General features: G+C 37.9%; 1 protein-coding gene across 3 annotated transcripts in view; it reads left to right on the forward strand.

Moving 5' to 3' along the window:
* LOC121633894 (protein eva-1 homolog A) overlaps window positions 1–19744 on the forward strand; it is a 67329-nt gene that overhangs the window by 31145 nt on the left and 16440 nt on the right. The window contains exon 1 of one of the 3 annotated variants that reach the window (XM_041976199.1): window positions 8902–9374. The exons of the other annotated variants lie outside the window; for them this stretch is intronic. The gene's annotated coding sequence lies outside the window, so the exon portion shown is untranslated. Of the gene's footprint in view, window positions 1–8901; window positions 9375–19744 lie in introns of those variants that run through there. 3 annotated transcript variants of the gene reach the window in all.

Below are 19744 nucleotides of genomic sequence, written 5' to 3' on the forward strand. Positions count from 1 at the left end.
TGAGTAGATTTGCTTGGGGCTCTTTCTTCAGAAAACAAACCTTTTTTAGTGTCTTTTCCTCTTATGTATGGTAATTGTCAGAGGTTGACCTGTGCCAGAAGTTGTTGGAATGAGAAACGATTTCTGCAGCATGTTTTCTAAATGTCCAGTATTTGATTAAACCCAGTTCCTAAAAGTTTGCAGTCCCTCTATCATATTCTGCTACGATTTATATAATTTTTTAGCATCATAACTCGATTGGGAACAAAAAACTAGAGGTTATAAACTGCAATAAAATCTCAAGGCAGTCACTGGTGGTTTATTACTTGGTTAAATATTGATGCATACTGAATCATTAGTTGATGGTTATATTTAGTAGTCACTGCTGTTGTAATGATATGGGCTTAGTAATGTGCACAGTGTTTGTTGATTTGCTTTGATTCATTATGGCTAATAATATTTATGTTTTAAGAAAAATGGGAAATTATTCAGCATTTTAATCATAAATCAGTAGTTTAAAGTCAGAAAAAATGTTTTCTTTGCCCTTGAAAATGTTAATTAGGCATGTTATTGATGCCAGATTGTGTTTTTATATATCTAAATAAATCTGTGGTTCAAACTTTTGTTTGAAATGAGAGGACTTCTGGGTTTAGTCAAAATGTATTCAGACCACAAAATATAAATAGTTTGTAAATGTAGAAAAAAATAACAGATATACATTATGATTTTGCATAAAGAGCCTCTGGCTGAGGATATTTACATGATGGGAGGTTATAAAAGGGGCCTCTCTATGCCTGTACTGCAGCTTATTCTTTCTAAAGTATTTGCCGGCGGACCTCCTTATTTTGTGTTATTCAAGAGAAGACATGTCGCTGTTGCATACATTTGACTCATAACTTTAATCTAAATTTAACAAAACATGATTTTTGGAGATCTTTGCTAATCAGATTAAAGTCAAAAATATCTTTTCTTCTTCCATCTCCTTCTCACTATGCCAGTCCCTAACTAAGGCGCCACTTCCCAGAGCACATTTTCCTCCTTAGAGTGATATTAAAACTTTTTATTAAAACTTCTGAGTTTTTCTGATGGTGGTGGTGGAAGGAGGGGGGAGAGTTTACTGAACTGGTGTGATTGCTGGGCAGGAAATTGATTAATTGTGGCATTTAGCTGGTAACCATGGAATCTGTGGCTGTATCAGGGGGCTCCATAAAACAAAACATCCAACACCGAACTCACACTGGAAATAGGATCCCCAAAATATTATTTAACAGCTTGGAATAACTTTTGACAAAAATAAAAAAACAAAAAATTCTGTTGATTTCATGCACAGTTCTGCAAAATCTAGTCTGGGTGTTTTGCGATTCTTAAATTGTGACTGTAATATTATTTTACAGTAACCCATTCAACATAAAGTATATTGCCAAATACATTATTAAGAAGCCATAATAACATAACATTTTTTTTAAATTATGCCAGTTTCATGTAATACAAACACTTTGTAATATGTAAGCCTTTTACCATTTTAAAAGACAGATGTAGGCATATAATGTTGTCAACTAAAAAGCATAGCAATTTTACAGTTAATTTGTGAAACCATCATAGTTGCAATCCTTTGTAATATTTAGTATTTAAAAGAATACTGTACTTAGCACAAAAAGCAAGGGAATTTGGGTTTGGTAGATTATTTTTCCCCCTATAATAACAGAAATTTGTGTTGTCTGATTTATTGTGAGAAAGCCCTTTAATGTGCCAGCATCCCCTGCAATATTCTCCTGCTGGTTTTCACATGATTGCACTATCTCACAGTAATAAGTAAAAAACAACCCAACAAAAGATTTTTACACTTTATTTATTTGACACTGTCCGGTATCATGTGGAAGATCATGTGGTTAAACGACAGCTTGGTCACCAGCCTGGTCACATTTTGCTGTGGGATGGCATCCCGTTCCTCAACCAGGAGTTGTTGAAGGTCAGCCGGTGTGGTTGTGTTGATCATTCTAACACAAACAGCACATCCAAGCTGATCCTACAAGTTTTCTATTCTCCACTCCTAAATTCTGGAGATAGTCTGATGATCCTGGCTATGTGGAGAACAGTGTTGTTAGGATATGTATGTTTATCAATAAGATGCACATCATTTGCCAGTCATACACCTGTGTCTGGCATTCAATCTAAAAAAAGAGTGAATACCAATAAGGGATAATGGTAGGGGACTTTGGTACAATTTTGGGGGCTCTATTCACACATATTTATGAGTTTATGATCTTTATGAGTAATACCTTATTGTAAAGGTGAATAATCATGGTTTGTAACCATGTATAAGACAACACTAACTGGTAATATAATCAGGAATAATCAACCAAACACAAGTTCCCTCACAAGATTTAACTCAGATTTTTGGGAATCTGTCTTGTAGCTCTGCTTTGTATAACACTCATTTAACATAGTCATGTTTTCTGTTGCCTCTCAAACCACCAGTCATCCTGAGATGTCTTATTTATTTACCAAGATGAATACATTTGACCAAATTTATCATACATCTTCACAAGATGAATTCACAAACTCACTTTAATGGACAACCACAAGATAAGTCTAAAAGTTGGTTTCATAGGTGGTTTTGAACCAAATTTCTCCGATATATGTTTTTAACATTTGTTGCTGCTTCATCTGCAGTGCATGAAATGAAGAGTTATGTGATGGTAGGGATTGGCAGAATTGTGGCCACTGGAGTACACTGCTGGTGTTTTTAATGGACACAGTATAGTGGAGACTGTGGTTCTCTGCATCTGGCTCAGCAGGGCTGATTTATGTGTAACAGGGGAAAAGAGAGGAAGATAAAAAAAGATGTAATTCAGAAGCTTGAAGGGTTGAATGGGCCTGACTGGTTATGCAGATGCACACATAGATATACATGAACAATTACTTTTGAGCAGCAGAAGCGACTCACACACATTCATGTCGTGTCAGCAGAGGAGACTGTGGGGAAAATGTTTGTTTTGGCCCAGTTTTGTAGAGCTGCTGTCCAACCAGGCAGCCAGTAGTTGCTGATGGGCCCCTTGATCCCCCCTTATAGCTTATCCTATAGCTGTATGACTGGCAGACACATAACTTAAACACAGAAACATATTTTATAGTCAATGAAGCAAGAATTTTTTTTTCTGAGATCTGCAATCTGTGATACTCACAAGCTTGCAAACACAACTGATCTGTGATACAGAGTTTTACACAGTTATTTGTCAGAAGAGGACTTTCAGCTCTTAAACTCTAAACCACATATTAGTTTTCTAATATTTGTTTGTCTTTCTTGGACATGACCTGGATAGGCTTGTTTAAAATGTATGATGTTGAAAAATGAATTTATACGATTAAAAGCTCAGTTTGAGCTTCAAACATTTCTATACATTTTTCCTTTCCTTTTTTTTAGCATTACTTGTTTAAAATTCTCCATATTGAGCTATCTTAATCTTTAGTGTGAAACACCAATTTTAGGACGACGTTCCACAACCTTCCTTCTCAAGAATTATTATTAGAATAAATTTTAAACATGTGTAGCTTGTATGAGGAACAAATATTGCGCCAAATTTTTGATTAAGCTAAATTAAAGATGTGCTGAAGATGATACTTATCCTTTAACGAGATGTTTTAACTTTCTACCGTGTACTGAGACAGTATCATCAATGTCAGACCTCCTTTTTTTGTATATTTCTATCTGTGCATTTTTTATTTTTCTCACAGGAAAAGATTTAAAAACAGACAAAAACAGTTTTTTCTATATTGTTTGGAAACATTAAATTATTTAATTTAATTATTTGAGTACATTGCCAAATCTTAAACCAGCTAAATTTGTAATTATCTAACTGATCCCACATGTCGGGTTGTTTATTTGTTAATAAACTAAATTAAAGGTAGCGAAAGATAGTTTTTTTTTTTTCTTTTACTTAAAACTAATGTCTTTGACCCAAATTGTGAGAATAGCAACCATAGGGGAGCAGATACACTCACATAGCCGCTCCTAATGCTCCCTGGTCCCATAACACAAACCTGCCTGCAGAAGCGCTGTGATAACAGCCCCAGCTGGCACCCTCAGGAGCACCACTGCGAGAAAACACCAAGCACATGACCTGGGCTGACCTGTGTGCTGGTGTGGTTCCTTCACACTGGTTGTTGTGGGGTCAACCAATGCTCATTAAAAGGAGTAGATTTCTGATCTAACTTCATCTTTGCTTTCCCATCTTGTCCCTTCAACCATTTCAAACTTTTGTCTTCTGCAGTTTAGTGACATTAAAACTTCAGCTCTGGAGGGAGGGAACGTGAGAGTTTTGCTGAGTTGCTGACTTTTGGGATTCTGTACCACCTCACCAATCACCCGATCTGCCTGCTCTGTGGAGCGTTCAGACAACATGAAGTACACACACTTTTAAGCAAAAATAAAAATTAGGTCTAGAACTTCAGACAACTCTAATTTTGCAATTCTGTAATACAGTATGCGATGTGGTCATATGTTACAAATCAAGTTAATAACCCAGTCAGAGTGATCATGGCCACAAGAAAGTCTGTTAGAACTTTAATCAGATTAAACTAAATCCTGAACAAGGTGAAGGTGTTATATTTCATTTTAAGTTCTCACAGCTTCTGACTTTTCCTCCTCCTTCCTTTTTTACTGCCGACTAACACAAGCATGTTTTAATCATCTTCAAGCCAAAATAATTAAGCTCTTTCATAATGCATTGATAGTGTAGAATAATTTTCTCTCTTCCACTTCACAATCCGGATGATATATTTCTTAGTGTTTAATTGTGTGTTTTTTTTTTGTTGTTTTTTTTTTGAGGGGTGGGGGGTATCTGGGTAAAGACTGGAATTTGTAAACTGAAAATGAATTTCTTTATCTTTTGTGGGGAAGGAAGCAGCATATAGGAATACATTTTAATGGCTTACTGTACAACTGTCATGTAGAAAGTAACAGGTTAAAAAGTACAGGAAGGGATTGGTGGTGAAGTTGCATAAATGGCTGCCATTCAGGCTTCATGCTTTTCTTTTTACAAGTTTCAACTTTCAGTTTTGTTGTCAGCTTCTTTACTTCTGCTTTCAGTTGCACCTTTGTAAAGTTATGCATCAAGTCAAATTTATACCACATAGAAATCTTCCGGCCCAAACTACAAATGACACAAAGTATAAAATATTAATTTCCTTGTGTACTGGCTGGCAAAAACTTTTCTAAATAATTAGAATGTCACGACTATTGAATGTGGTGCCATGAGGTTGTGTTGGTGTGTGTGGGGCTGGTTCACTCATGTTAACTAGACTTTTTAAAAACACTCAGGATAAGAGTATATGTGAAAATGTAATTTAGTCTAACCTAGGTGAAGCAGATTTATCTGTATAAATGTAATTGGTTATGCTTAATTAGCTGTAATCAAAGAATATGAATAACTGACATGAATCATGTTTTTCCTAAACACATTTAAAAGAAGTAAAGTTTTTATTAGTAAATTAACTGCTTTAAAATAAACATGTTTAAAAAAAAATCTTATTTAATCTACAAAGAATCTAAACACATACAGTAGCACAAAGCCCAAGTAAGTAAAAAAAACTTGAAAAATTGCCTTGCTTTTCTTTTGACAACTTTTTTTTTTATTATTGTACACTGAAACCAGGCCTGAACACTACACACAGATTAGAATGAAGATGCAAAGCAGAAACTGGACTATGAGCCAGACAGACGTTTTTGATTCCTCTCCTCACAGACTTTTGGTAAACATGGACAGGAAGAAACAACAAGATACAGACAGATAACACAGGTGACCTGATAAGTGAGACAGGATGAGATCTAAGTCAGCACTACCTGGCTGTGAATGTAAATTAAAACATTTCAGGCTTGCAGCTGACTCATCAGCTCTGTTTGCAAAGGTCACAATGTGCATTATTATCACCTGCTAACCAGAACACAAAATAAACCCTTGCAGTGATAAAACTGCATTGTTTTTACATGATTTGCTCCAGTGTCCAATTTTTTTCTTTTGGATAAATGAGTGGTGGTCATCAAGCTATTCGAGAGACCCCCAAAACTCAGACAGAAGTATTAGATGATTACTCTTGATACTTAAAAGAACAGGAACATTTTACCTCTGCAAACTGGAAAGGTAGGGCCAAGGTAAGGAATTAGGATTGACACTAATTGATTACTGCTTATGCAGTATTTTTCATTAGTTTAGAGTGGAAAGTGGCCATTGTAATCCAAATAGCTTAAAAAAACACAAAACAGCTTTCTTTACATGATAATTATTATTTCATTTTTCATCATCAAGTTTGTGCAACTTCAACACATTGCCCAATGAATCACTGCTCTTACTTCAGCCCTCTATTGCCCACCCTTATGTATAGTTATCCTGCAGACAGTCTCATGACTTTGTAGATAATCAACATCCATCCTTCCTCCTATTTGTTTAAATAGTGGCCACTCTGTTTAAGACCTGGCATCTTTGCTGCACTTTTATTGAGGCTGCAGGCCATTTTAACAATGATGCCTGTTGGAACTGGTGACAGAGTGCCTCTCCGGTGAGTTTTCTAAGGTCTGCTAGTCAAAGCCACTTGTGTCCCCAGTAACTCTTGCAGCCCCCAGCAAAAGAAGCCATTTCCAGAGTAGAGGAATGTGCTGCATCCTTGCCTGTCTTAGAAAGGCAGGATAATAGAAGCATGCTGTCAAGTTAGCATTAATGCAGTTACATGTGTGCATGGACATACAAACAAATAGATTGCACAAACTGAGTGTGCAGATGCTGTGCAGACTAATACACTAACACAACCCTCCCACTCTATACTGTGGTTTTTGCTTGGCTTGTTTCCCCAAATAAGCGCTGCTTCTTTGTTGGGCTGGAAACTGTAAAATAAGCAAAGCTCAGGGTGAGAACTTGCTAATTATGCCAAATTTGTCAGCTTCAAAAACTGTGTACACTACTGTTTTTGTGTCACTCTGTGCTCACGACACAAACTAGCCCCTTCTCTCTCTGCCTTTCTCGTTTTATGTTTTCGTTTGTGTGCAGTGTTGAATCAGATGGAGGCGGCAGGCTAGTGCTTTCCTATGGCTGGTTTCAGTTTTCTTCTTGCGGTGGACGAGGACAGAGGGAGAGAGAGATTATGAAAGCATGGGTAGAATTTGTGTGTGTGAGTGTCTGTGTAAGTGTGTGTGATGAGGGGTAGTCTAGGGTGGGGGTGGGAGTCCAAGTGAGAAATTCCCACAGAATCTCAAGCTGGAAAGTGACTGTACTTCTGTACAATGCATGAAACATCCCTTGGAAACTGGAGTCTTAAAGATCCCCTTCAGTGAAAATCAAGTTTTAATGTTGTGAACATGAACAAAGATGCCAAAAGATATTCAAGCAGTCAACTTGGTTGAGTATTTCTGCCTCTGAACTGCAGCATACTAACATCCCTCTCAAGCTCTTGGATTCAGGCAGCCAAATAACTAACAGAAGGAGCCAATCCCATCAACTTGCGAGGTTGAACTTGACAGAGCCATCGATCAGGACCAAGTTTTATCTGACATTTTAAATGTAGAGGTCTAGGCTTTTACACACAGTAGTTTTGTGATTACTCAGAACCTTCAGGTTGGGACTTCCATTTGTTTGTTTCCTGCTTTTGTGTCACTCATTAAATTTGATTACTTTAAGCTGTACCACAGGAATACTTGTTGCTCTTTGTTCAACACAATAGTCAGTGCAGCCATTTATGTCTGCTTCCATTAGCTGGGTAGACACTGTCCAAAATGAGTGAGGAAAGATAACTAGGCTCATGACGAGAAAGCATTGAAGGGATTTTTTTTAACTTAATGTTGTGGTTCTAGTGGTTTAGAGCCTAAGTAAAACCTAAAACCAGTTCTTTCTGTTTCGACCACTAAAGTTCATTATAAGAAAAAGGTGTTTTAAAGTGATGTGAAGCGATTATTGTGATTCTCCTTCAGTAATTCTTGATGCAGAGCGAAGGGAGGAGGGTAATATTTTAAAAAGCTGGGTATGTTTGATTAAGTGCAGTATTAAAGCAAACTCGGACCGCCTGAATGTTGTAAACCCAAACTGAGCCATTTCCTGATTGTAGTAGACAATAGGTGTTAAAACGACCTTCATATAATAAGATATAAGTAAATGCAGCTGAAATGTTCTTCCTGGTGTGCCTGCCGTACAGGCAGCTGTGTGACCAGTGTGGCTACACTCCAGCAAAGACTATCTAGTTATAATGGTCACTTTTAACTGAACTCAAACTGTACTTCTCAAAGTGAAAGTCTTCATTCATTCACTACAACCTGCTCCTTGCAAGGTCTTTGTCTTTTTTCATATTACCTGATAACCAATCAGAAAATATCTGTTATTGTTCCAAGTCTCACTTCATCTCGGACATTTTCTAAAGCCTGAAAATAGAGGAGGAAGAGGAAGTTTAGAAGTCAGCCTTTCTCTCCTACCATATGAATTACAATGTGCTTAAATGTTATTGTGGAATATTCACCCAGTATTGCCAAAATAATGGTAGCCTCACCCAGTTTTAGGTAATTATTGCCTAGAAGCTACAAATGAGCACAACAGTATAGATGTCAATGTTTTATATTGTTTCATGAAATATATCTGGAGCAGCATGCCCACCTTTTCTCCATCACATTCCCAGATTTCCAGACTGAGTTGAATGAAATTCTCTATTCATTTTCTGAAGTTACCCTCTGACTTCTCATTGCTTTCTGTCTCATTCTCTCGTACTCGCTCTCACAGACTCATGCTCACATCCCCCTCCTCTTTCTCCTCCTCTTGCTCTTCGTCCTCTCCCACTCACTCTTTCCCTCCTCTTTGTACTTCTGACTACTCACACAGCAGTGGAGGTGGACACTACACATGTCCCACTTCTCTCTCTGTCCCTCCCTCATTCTCTCTCGCGCTCTCTCCTGCTGTCACATTCCAGTTGTCTAAAGCCGGGTTTAACTTTCCCTCTTACTGAGCACAGAAAAGAGAGCAAAGCTAAAAAAGGGAAGAAGCCTTTTTCTCTCTGGTTGAAAAGAAGAAAAGAAGAGGAAACCCAATTTATATTTCATTTGGCTTAAAAAGGGGGAGTCACCATAAAGGAGCATACCTTCTTAAAGGGGCTATTCTTCTTTATCCTCCCTCCCTCCTTGTGTTTCCTTTTTGGGCAACGCACTCTCGTTCTGGTCAGATCTACGGTGAACCGTTCACGTGAACACTTGTTTTTACGGCAAAGCTGGTTCCAGCTCTCCTGGCGGGACAGAGAGGAGGAAGAGGAGGAGGAGGAGGAAGAATCCGGGGAGTGTTGTGTTTGACAAGGCAGCCAGCCGAACACGCACGCTTAAAGAGAAAGTTAATGCGTGGACCCTGGAGGATTTTCTGTTCAGCAATGTGTGTGTAAGTGTCACCTCGTCTTCTGTCTGAACACGCTGTTGAGTCTCTCTGTCTTCTTTCTGTTTTTAGAACTTAAACCCTGCTTCTCTTCCATTTTACAAACTTTAAACATTTAAAAGTTGTTTTTGTACATGTTTACCCTGAAATGAGACTTTTCCTTTACCTTCTTCTTGTTTTAGAGTCACCTAGTGTTATCCACAGGACTTTTTTCTAAGATGTGAGACTGCATGAGAGGATAAAGTGGTTTGGAAGTCTGTGTTGTACCGTTTTTGCAAAACAGGAGGAAAGAAGCGTTTCAGAGCTTAGAGGGAGATTCATAACAGGGTCTTACATGTGGAGAGTGGAGATAAAGATCATTCAGTTGTGGCATATGTTGGAGGGCATATATTGAACATGTTAGTAGTGGTACCTTTTCATAGTGGCAGTGAAACTCCTTTGTTTGCATATTCTTCATTGTGTCCCTACTCTGTCAGCAGGTTTTCCTAATGAACAGGCTCTTTTGGCAGGAGTTTAACTCCACTGTAATCAGCCACAGGGTGCGTAATATGGGAAAAGCAACAGAAGCACTGAGTTGTTCACACACAGCAAATACTGAATGCTGAGTCAGAGCAGCGAGCTCCCAGAAAATGTGTCAATTTAAATGTGAAACTCTTCACCATTCAAGAGTAAAACAAACTGAATACCGCAGCCAATATGTTTTTCATGGTTGATAAATCTAATTCAGTTCAGTCCAAATCATGATGATTTATTTGTTGCTATTCCCCAGCCTTTAGCCTTGTTCAGAATTACTGGAGGGTTTTTTTTTGTTTGTTTGTTTGTTTGCTTTTTTGCTGATGAAGTTCACTCAATCATTTTTAGCTATGATTTTTTCTCTCTCTGAGAATACCTAAACACAAGATGATAAGGTGTTGATTATTGTTTACATCTCCATACATCATCACATGTATCTGTGATGATAATTTCTCAAATAAAAATACATCAAAAGATAAGTTTTTTTTTTTTTTTTTAACAGTTTACTTTGATTTTGTGTGGATTATCTTCAGTTCAAACATTTAAGATTGGACACATAGGTTGCAGAAGAAAAATTCCTAAGATTTCCGAGGTTAAAATTGACCTCGTTCCCGTGTCTTGTGAGCTGAATACTTTGTGTGTTTTGTACTGTACATCAGACAAGGCTGGCAGCCACAGTGCCAACTTTTGTCACCTGCAGCTATAAGAAATAAATCTTTTTATTCTATGTTTTCACAATTGATTTGTTTATAAAAAATCACACTCGACATGGTAATGGATGAAGATTAAACCTTGTTTGCTTGAACTAGTTCAGAACCTGCTGTCATAAACATGTTACAGTTATCAATGGTGCCATGCAGATTGTACAATATTTGCTTTTGAAGCTATTGACTGTGTTTCCCAAACTGGTGACATCATTGTGTGGTCACAGATCGGAGGAAGGCTCACCTGCTGGAAAACATCTGAATGATTTTACATCACCTGTCAAGTGTAATATATTCCCAAATGATGAAAACTAATTTTGTCTGTTTATTTTCTCGTACTGTAAGCTTTCCATTATTTACCTTGTGTTTTCTACAGAAGCCTGCCTTTAACTCCCAGTGTTGTGGGAGTAGCTTTTAGACTTCACGTCATCCCTCATAAAGAGGCTTGAGAAACTTAGTGAACCACTGAGAACAGACAAAGGCAAAGTCAGTTCCTGAGCTCCAAAATGACAAAATTGTTTAGATGGCTTGCAAATGGGCAAAAAACATGTGCACGCTGTAGGTTTATGTTCTTGAATCATGTTTGTGCAACCAAAGGTGTGCGACTCTGTTTGCATGCGCATGCATCCACACCTACCTCTCCCTGCCAGCCAGATTTCTCTCGAAGTGACACGCAGCCGTTCCCCTTTAACACCAGTTTGCAGTGCCGACCCAGTTCCTCCCAAACCACAAGAGACTCTTTGTAATTTAGTGTGTGGTTTATGTTAGGAGAAGAGGAGGGGAGGGGGCAAGCCAGAGTTTGAAGGAACAGGACTTAGCCCAGAAGCGCACTTTTTGATTAGCTGAATGTCGACTTGTCTCTGTTTGTTATTCCAGATTAGAACTCTGGACGTCTTTTGTAAATGTTCGGAGAGATTGAGATAACAGCAGAAATGATAAATGAGTTAAGTGAATGGACTTCTCTGTTTTTCTCCTTTTCTTTGTCTCTCTTTTGCACCCTATTTCCTCTGTGACTTTGAGTTTGACAATGCTGGGATAATCTTTGCTAACTTGTGTCCGGACTTCAGATAAGACTGACGGCTCAGTAGTTAAACAAAAAAAAAAAAAAGAAAAAGAAAAAAATAGATGCAGACCTTCTCTTCATCTTCTTAGTGCCTACAGCTTCATTCCCCTCCATGCTTGCTGTTTCCACCACACATTTACTTCCCTTTGCTCTTTTTCATCAAGTGGTTTCATTTACTTTGTCTAGTCTGAATGGAACCTGGCACTGTACTAAGCTTTGGTCTGGTTCTCTCACAGAAAAGTTAAGCCCCTTCTGACCCCCCTCTTTCTTTTCTACCCTTGATTTGATTTTTATCCTTTTCTTCTCTGTTCTGTGTTTTTGAAACTCAGCATGCATTCCTAATGGCTTCAGCTCTCCTAGAGAGGTGTTTTCTTTTGCCTTCCTTCCTGTACTAACTTTCCTTACACGCTTCATTCCCTCTTTCCAGAATAACTTTTCATTAAGAAAATATTTAAGATAACAAGAGAGGATGAGGAGTTTTGCTTCCTGTCGGTCTTCAGCACTAACATGCAGGTGCTTGCAGGTTGTACTGGGGTTCCTCTGTCCTTCATATATCACCTTATAATCCCCACCCCCACCCCCACCCAGTGAGTATCTGTATAGCCTTGGCCTGAGATTCCTCTTTTTTTTTTTTTTTTTTATTACAGCTTACTTAACCAGAATAAAATTTTAAAAAGTAGAACTTAACTCTTAACAAGAATGGTATTTTTTTTACAGACTTCCATGGTCTTCTCCTAAAGGACCAATATTTACTGCTCCTCTCATGTCTGGGTTATTGCCTGGACTGGTCGAGGATAGGTGGATTTGAGGAGCCTCATAGCTTTAGGGAATAAGTTGTCTCCCAGTAAAGATGGTGGGGGTAAGTCCTCTGGATCATGATAGAATTAAAAGGTCATTGAGGTAAGAGAGGGCGGGAAAGTGGCTGAGGCTTTTGGCGCATGGACAAGGGTGAGTGGAAATCAACACTTGAGGATCTAGAAAGCACATACTTAATTCAGTGTTGTGGTACCATGAAGATTCATACAGAAAATAAGTCAGAGCATTTGTTTGAGTTGTTTTAATTTAGCCTTAGTTGAGACTTCAGTTAAAAGCCTCAGTGTGAAGAACAATGTGCCTGAAACTCTAACGAATGTGTCCGCAGTCATCTACTGAACTTCCTTTTCTTTTTAAATCTGCAAATACTTACTTTGCGCAAAAAGCATGCACACGTAAATGGAAAGTGGCAAAAAGTCATTGTCCAGGAAAACATATATGCATGCTCTTGACACATGACAGTCTTTAAGAACTTCATTCTAAACTTTATTGTTTCTGCCTTTTGAGTTCCCCTTTTGCTAAATTAATTTTCTCTCCAGGACAGCCTGGTAAAGGTGAAGGAAACTGTTCCTCTTAGAGAGTGTATGTGTTGGCTGTAGAAGACCCTTCATAAAAGTCCAGTTAATTAAACCAGGGCATTGCACCGTGTGGGAAGCAGAAAAAGACCGGAGTTGAGGCGCATACCAGCTATGTGTGTTCATGTCAGTGTTTTGCCAAAGGTGTGTATATTTGCTTACTTTCCTGACTGGATAGATTTGTATGTTATAGATTGGTATCTGCCCTTAAGTCTGAATGTTTTAACCTGCTCACAGTAAAAGATGAATACAGCTTGACACTGCAGTTTATATTTGGATATGTTGCCTTTTCTATGTTAGTGGCTAGTTTCTAAACCAGTGGTTCTTAACCTTGTTGGAGGTACTGAACCACACCAGTTTCATATGTGCATCAAACCCTTCTTTATTGAAAATTAAAATATGATTTTATTTCAAATTCAGGACACAGGTATATGTTTTACTGATACACAAAATGTGGCGTGATCACCTGCAGCCAATGATGTACAAGCAGGGCGTGTCATCACGAATCATATGAATTGGGTGAGTGTCTTGACCTCACCGAACCCCTGAGACTGACTCACCGAACCCCTGGGGTTCGATCGAACCCAGGTTAAGAACCACTGTTCTAAACAGTTAAACATATAAAAAAAAAAAATCACTTTTGCTTTCTGAAAGACAGTGGCTACTCTTGTAAGACTAACTCTTTTAAAAATGCATTTTATTGCATAAAAACCAACCAGCAGTCAGAGAACAATGCTCTCATTTTACATTTCTAATATATCTATGTTTCTGAGCCAGATAATTCCAGTATTCCTCACACCATAAAGTGGTGCTTTGTGAAGGATGTGCAGATTTCTCAAGGTTATATTTTATGCTAAACCAGATATTTTACTAACTTTAAATAAATATAAACCTAACCACTTTGTTCCCTAGAACGAAGTGAAAAGTGAGAATTAAGCCTAGAGTTTACATGTTCTCCCTGTGCCTGTGGATCTCTCTGTTGGTTCAGGTTTCCACAGTCCAAATAAGTGCATGTTTGCTGATGTTTGGTGATCCTACAGCAAATGTTTTGATGGTTTGATTGTGCATTGTTGATTGTCTCTGTGCTTGTTAGTTTGTACCAGCTATTTCTAATGAAATTTAGTTAAAGTCGGCTGAAACAGTTGTTAAACATCATACCCTTTTATGTGACTGACTAGACATCATTGCCTATTTAAACTTAAAATATTACTCAGGCAATTATGCTATGAGGCCAATGATTTGCATTCTGCTTGGTTCCAGCCTTTTACATATTTTTTCTCCTCTTCTACTCTCTGCTCTCACTTACATTGTATGTTAATATAGCTAAATTCTAATTAAAATAGTTATAATCCACAAAATTTCCTATTTTCTTTTCTGTTTTCAGAAGGTAAAAAAAGTCAGAAACTGTTACTTAAAAGTTCTTTAAGATCAAGTGTTCGCATGCAGACTATTTGAAAGCATTGCAAGGATTAACCTCTGCTCAAACAGACTAGTCATTTTGTTAGCATAGAATTTAGCTGACAAAACAACTAACCAGCTAAGTTAAAGACCATGTCTGTGCAGTGATTATGGCTGTATTTATGCTTACTAGTATAGTTAAAAGACACACTTAAAATGTCAAATGTTCTCTCTAACTTACAGATGTCTGTCAGCTCCCATGTGCCAGATGTTGCTCTTTTTTCTACTTTTTCTGTCATGCTGTTGGCACTGAGGCTGCTTGAGCACAAGTCAGCCTCCCTGCTACTTTTCTGAAACTGATGCATAAATTAAGGCGTCTGCACCGCTCACATAGAGCAGACAGCAATATTGGAAAATCGTTTTCTGTGGAGTAGCTTTGGTTTAAAGGTGCAATACAGAACTTTTGCAATTTTCTTAGTGATGTGCCCCTATTGACGGCTAATTTTGGCATCCATCTGGCATTCTACCTGTGCTGTGAGCTCTGTCCAGCCAGTAAAAGACACTCTTTTCTTGACTCTTGTAATATCTCTTGTCTCTTTCTTCCATTCTTTTCCTCTATCCCTCCGATAATGTCTTCTTGCATTTTTTTGCTTAATGTGCTTTCAAAACAGTCGGTGTATTTATGTCTATTTGCTAGTGTGTGACACAGTGCATAAGGCAAAACTCGGCTGCAACGTCGTGCAGCGTCCTGGATGAAAAGGTTGTATAATGTAGTTTCTCAGCCTCGGAACGCTGCAAAACGGCTCCAAAATGCACATATTAGATGTCTATGTGCCATCAAATGAGTCCTGAACATGGAATTTTAAGGTTGCAAAGTTATGTAGTGCATCTTTCAACTAAAAGATGCTAGATTTTGGTTACTTTTTTTGAGAAAATGCTACGGATAAAGTCTTAAAAGTATCCAGATCCAGCAGATTTTTGCACTAAATGGCTGTTGAGAATCAAGTGGGTTTTTTTTTGTTTTTGTTTGGCAGCTTTGCCACCGATGCTGATTAACTGTTAACAGACCAAAAGTTTGGGAAATCATTTCTCAGCTGGTATGTAATTTGATATGGGAAATATCAGAAAAACAAATGTGCAGCCTGTAAAAGATTTATTTAAACTTAAAATGAATCAAACAGACATGAAAAGCTGACATGTCTTTGCACTGAAATCTTCACAATATTTTATACACAAAGATTACTTATTTAAGGCAACCACAAGTTGCTTCTTGGATCATCCTTTATTGACCTCAAAGTCTTTCATTTCATTCTTTGAAACAGGAAGCTGAATTCAAGTTTTTGAAAAATCCACGAGATATCACCTGAGCCAATCTTGGCAAAGACTCATGAAAGTAAAATGGCATCCTAAGGTGCTTTTTTCTTAGTTTCATCCAAGGATGCCACCTGTATTTTTTTTTTTTTTTTTTCAAAATTAGACATATAATTGAAAGTGTATGTGCTAAAACACATGTCCAAATTAAAGCAAAGCCATTGAACCTGGTGAAAAATATCAGGTGACTGTCCCTGATGTATGTGGCTAATTTCAAACAAACTTTGTTTTCCTGGTGGCATAAGATGAAAGACAACAAAAAAAGGGGGAAAAGCTTTCCTGCTTGGAGCCTCAGTGACATCTTAGAACTGTTTTGCCTTCTGCTATAAGTATTTATGCAAATGACCACTTGTTTCTTTTGGATCTGACATATGGAGTAATGTTTGCATGGACCGGCATCAATTCTGCTGTTCTCTCCATGTTTACTGCCGTGGAATAGCATGTGGTGTGTTTTTACAGCCCTCTCTTTGACTCCCCCCTCCCTTCCTCCCCCTTGGCTCACTCTGCCTCACCCCCATTAAACTCAATTTGTTTTGAGAGACGAGGATCATTTTGAGCCCAAAAACATGTGCTGCATGAGCGAAACAAGGCAGAGAAACTTGTTTTAGACAAGGATTTGGTAACTTAGTGGAGAAAAAGAAAAGTTTGTTGGGTAACAAAGTGGAGAGACATTCACAATATAAATATAGTTTAAATATATGGATTGTGGGTATGCCTATGCTAACATGCCAACAATTACACTGCATTTTATTAATTAGCTGAATGGAGAGGGAGAAAGAAAACAAGATATTAAAAAAAGGAGTGGAGACAGAGTGCTCTTTTAAGTTCAACAAAGTATTTATGTCTTTGCTTGGTTGACTTCTTATTAGAAGTCTGGAGACTTTCAAAAAGCCCAAAACACTCCTCAACAATCTACTGAGACTTCTAATAAAGGTTGAAATGTTATGCAGCAGGATTACAGGGAGCAAATTTAATGAAGATCTCAATGAAGAGGCTTTGAGAAGAGGTTTGTATCTGAGCATGTGCTTTAATTAAGGCCACGTTTTGCAGGTTTCGGTGCACAGTAAACATGTGTTTTGGGTTGTGTTGCCTTAGTAGTTTTATCACTGCTGCCTTTCAGGTTTTAGAAATTAGCAGACATGCTTAATGATGTCTGTAGATTTTACAGCCAAAGGTTTTCTGAATGAAGCATTAAATGACTATCTACAGATGTGTGGCAGGTTTTTAGACAGTTGAAGGGAGAACATCTGTTGTAATGCAAATTTGTGCAAATAATATATAATAAAGCACTAAGCTTTATGGATAAAGTTTATTGTAGTCCTACCCTAACTTTAAAATGTTAAAAAATATTAAAAAGTATTCTAAAAATGCACTTTCTTATAGATTGCAATCATTAAATTTGAGTTTAGCTCCATAATGTGCTGATTTAGATGGGTTTGATGTCAACCTTTAAAGGCTGCTTGAACATCACATGGTCTTGAGATGAGAGGTGTATAAAGATTAAGATCTGAGAAAAGCGATTCAGGAAAACACAGAGGACACAGAGTTGAAATAAACATGTGATGAATCATGACCTCAAACAGTCAGGGTCAGTCCACTTATCTGCATGTACTCTCTGGAGGGTGGCTCTACTCAACACAATATTTATCTTAAATAGTTGTTTTCGGGGTCAGAGGTTATCTGTAATCAGAAGCCTATGGGACACATCTGTGTTTTAGGCAAAGGTTAGGAGGTTGAGATGGAGGAAGTAAACTTCACACAATGTGTTTTGTTGTGTTTAGTCATTGTGTTCTAGTGAGTGATAGGGGATGCATATTCTTCCGGTCCAGTCTTTTTTTTTTTTTTTTTTTTTTTTGATTATTTAATATTTATTTTGTTGCAAGTGGCCAAATCCGTCTCAAAAAACTCTTAATTAAACTTGTAGTGTTTAGTGTCACATCATGCTTTGCTCGACAGCAATATTATTCCCTTAAGGCTTAAAATACATTTTCGCTCATTGGGATGTGTCCAAAAATCTGTCTTAAATAGCCTGCAGGCTCAGAGCCCTGGCCTAACCCAGTACAGTAGAACCATGCTGGGTTGTTATTTAAAAATCTCCCAGTGAACTCCATCACTCTGATCTTAAGCCAAAACCCACCGATCTGTGCTCCAAACACCACCACAGCCTCACTCCTTCCTTTCCCTCCAACAGAGCAGTAAGAAATGATGGAATAAGGGATAGAAAGAGAAAAAAAAGCCTTCACCATGGCCTTCTTTGGCATTTTTTCCCCCAACAGGCCATCTGTTTCCTGTCTGTAACATGACACCAGAGCCAGATTGGGTTCTGCTAATTTTGAGGTGTGTGTGTGTGTGTGTGCTATTGTAGGGTGTATGGTTAGTTGCTATACCAATACACCTAGTTATTTATGAATGTACAAAGTGGCCCATGTGGTTACATTGGATTCAAGTGTGATACAATAGACATGCTTTACCCAAAGTGCTGATTTCTGCATTACTGATTCATAATGAGTGTGATTTCATAAGTCTTTATTCTCTCTCTCAGATGTCAAGTCATTTAACAATTTTACTTATTTCACACTTGCTTTTGTGGATCAAGTTCAATAATGATCTTTTAATTTAATTTTAAGATAATAAAAAAAGTTCAAATCTTCACACTTGAATTGTTGTTTTGACATAGTTACCAGCTGTTAGACATTGGTTTTACTCCACTAATAACAGCATTAGATCTGGCAGGATGAAGCTGGATAATCCCCGCTCTTTTCTTATACTCATTCATGTTGGCAACAAAGTAAGAGAAGTAAAACATTGTTGAATCCTTTAGTGTCTATCCAGGTAGCCAGTAAGTTTGGATCTTGGCATTAGACGGTACATCAAATGAGAAATATTATACCACTTTGTTGAATAGACAAAAGTGGCTTCACTTTTCTTCATTGTCTTTCCCTTGTTCAGTTCCTGTCTAAAGCTGTCTGATGGGTATTTTCCACCCCTGGGCCCTCACTGCCCTCACTGAAAAGCTGGACACCTCTCTCGCAGCATGTTTGCTTTTAATCACTGCACAAAAAGGCACCCGTCAGCTAAAGCTAAAGTCAGACCTCCAAGTTGTGCTTGGCGAGGCCACAGTCTGTCCAGAGCTCAGTTGGGCTGGGTTTAGCCTCAGCCAAACTGTCTAGATGTAGGGACGGTGCTCTTATATTTATCAAGATTTTAGTACATATCAGGTCTCTGTTAGATGAACAATCATTCATGGTTAGCAACCCTGTAAAAGAAGAAGCAATCCTAACATTTCTGGAAGGTAATCCAGTAAGTTGACCAATGTCATTTGAAAAATCTATGAGATGGTGCTGTATGTAGGAACACAAATAGGTGCATTAGTTTTGTGCTCAAAGTCAGCACATCTGTAACTGAGGAGTTACAGATGTGCTCTACCCAGGCGTCACTGCTCACCTGCACCACACAAGGTTTCCAGCAGTGAGAACAAGATAGACAATCCTTTGTTTTGTGCTACTGGGAAGAAAAGGGCAAATTCAGCCAATGTCTTGACCCAATTCTCCTGATTTTGTCCACCATTCAGTCTTTAAGATTATGTTTTTTAGCATTGTGAAAAATCCTGAATGCAGATCTTTTCAGTGAACAAAATGTGGTTTTCATCAGGTTTTAAAAACATGAATAGCACATAGAAACTCTATACACGTCAGAATTACGCATGTGATTCCTTTTGTTGTAAAAATATAAGACCTCATTTAAAAGACCAACGCATGCTCTTTGTTTTGATCACAACATTTCTCCTCTGCCAGTGTTAATATGATAGTTGCTCTATAAAGGTCAGTGCTGGTGAATTCGTGGGTGGTCCTCTACCTCTTTTAAGAACCATATAAATCTAAATGCTGACTCTTTACAATGCAGTCAAATCTTTGAACCTGCATTTAACAACATTCTGAA

This window comes from Melanotaenia boesemani, chromosome 22 (assembly GCF_017639745.1).
Source record: "Melanotaenia boesemani isolate fMelBoe1 chromosome 22, fMelBoe1.pri, whole genome shotgun sequence".
Lineage (NCBI taxonomy): Eukaryota > Metazoa > Chordata > Actinopteri > Atheriniformes > Melanotaeniidae > Melanotaenia > Melanotaenia boesemani.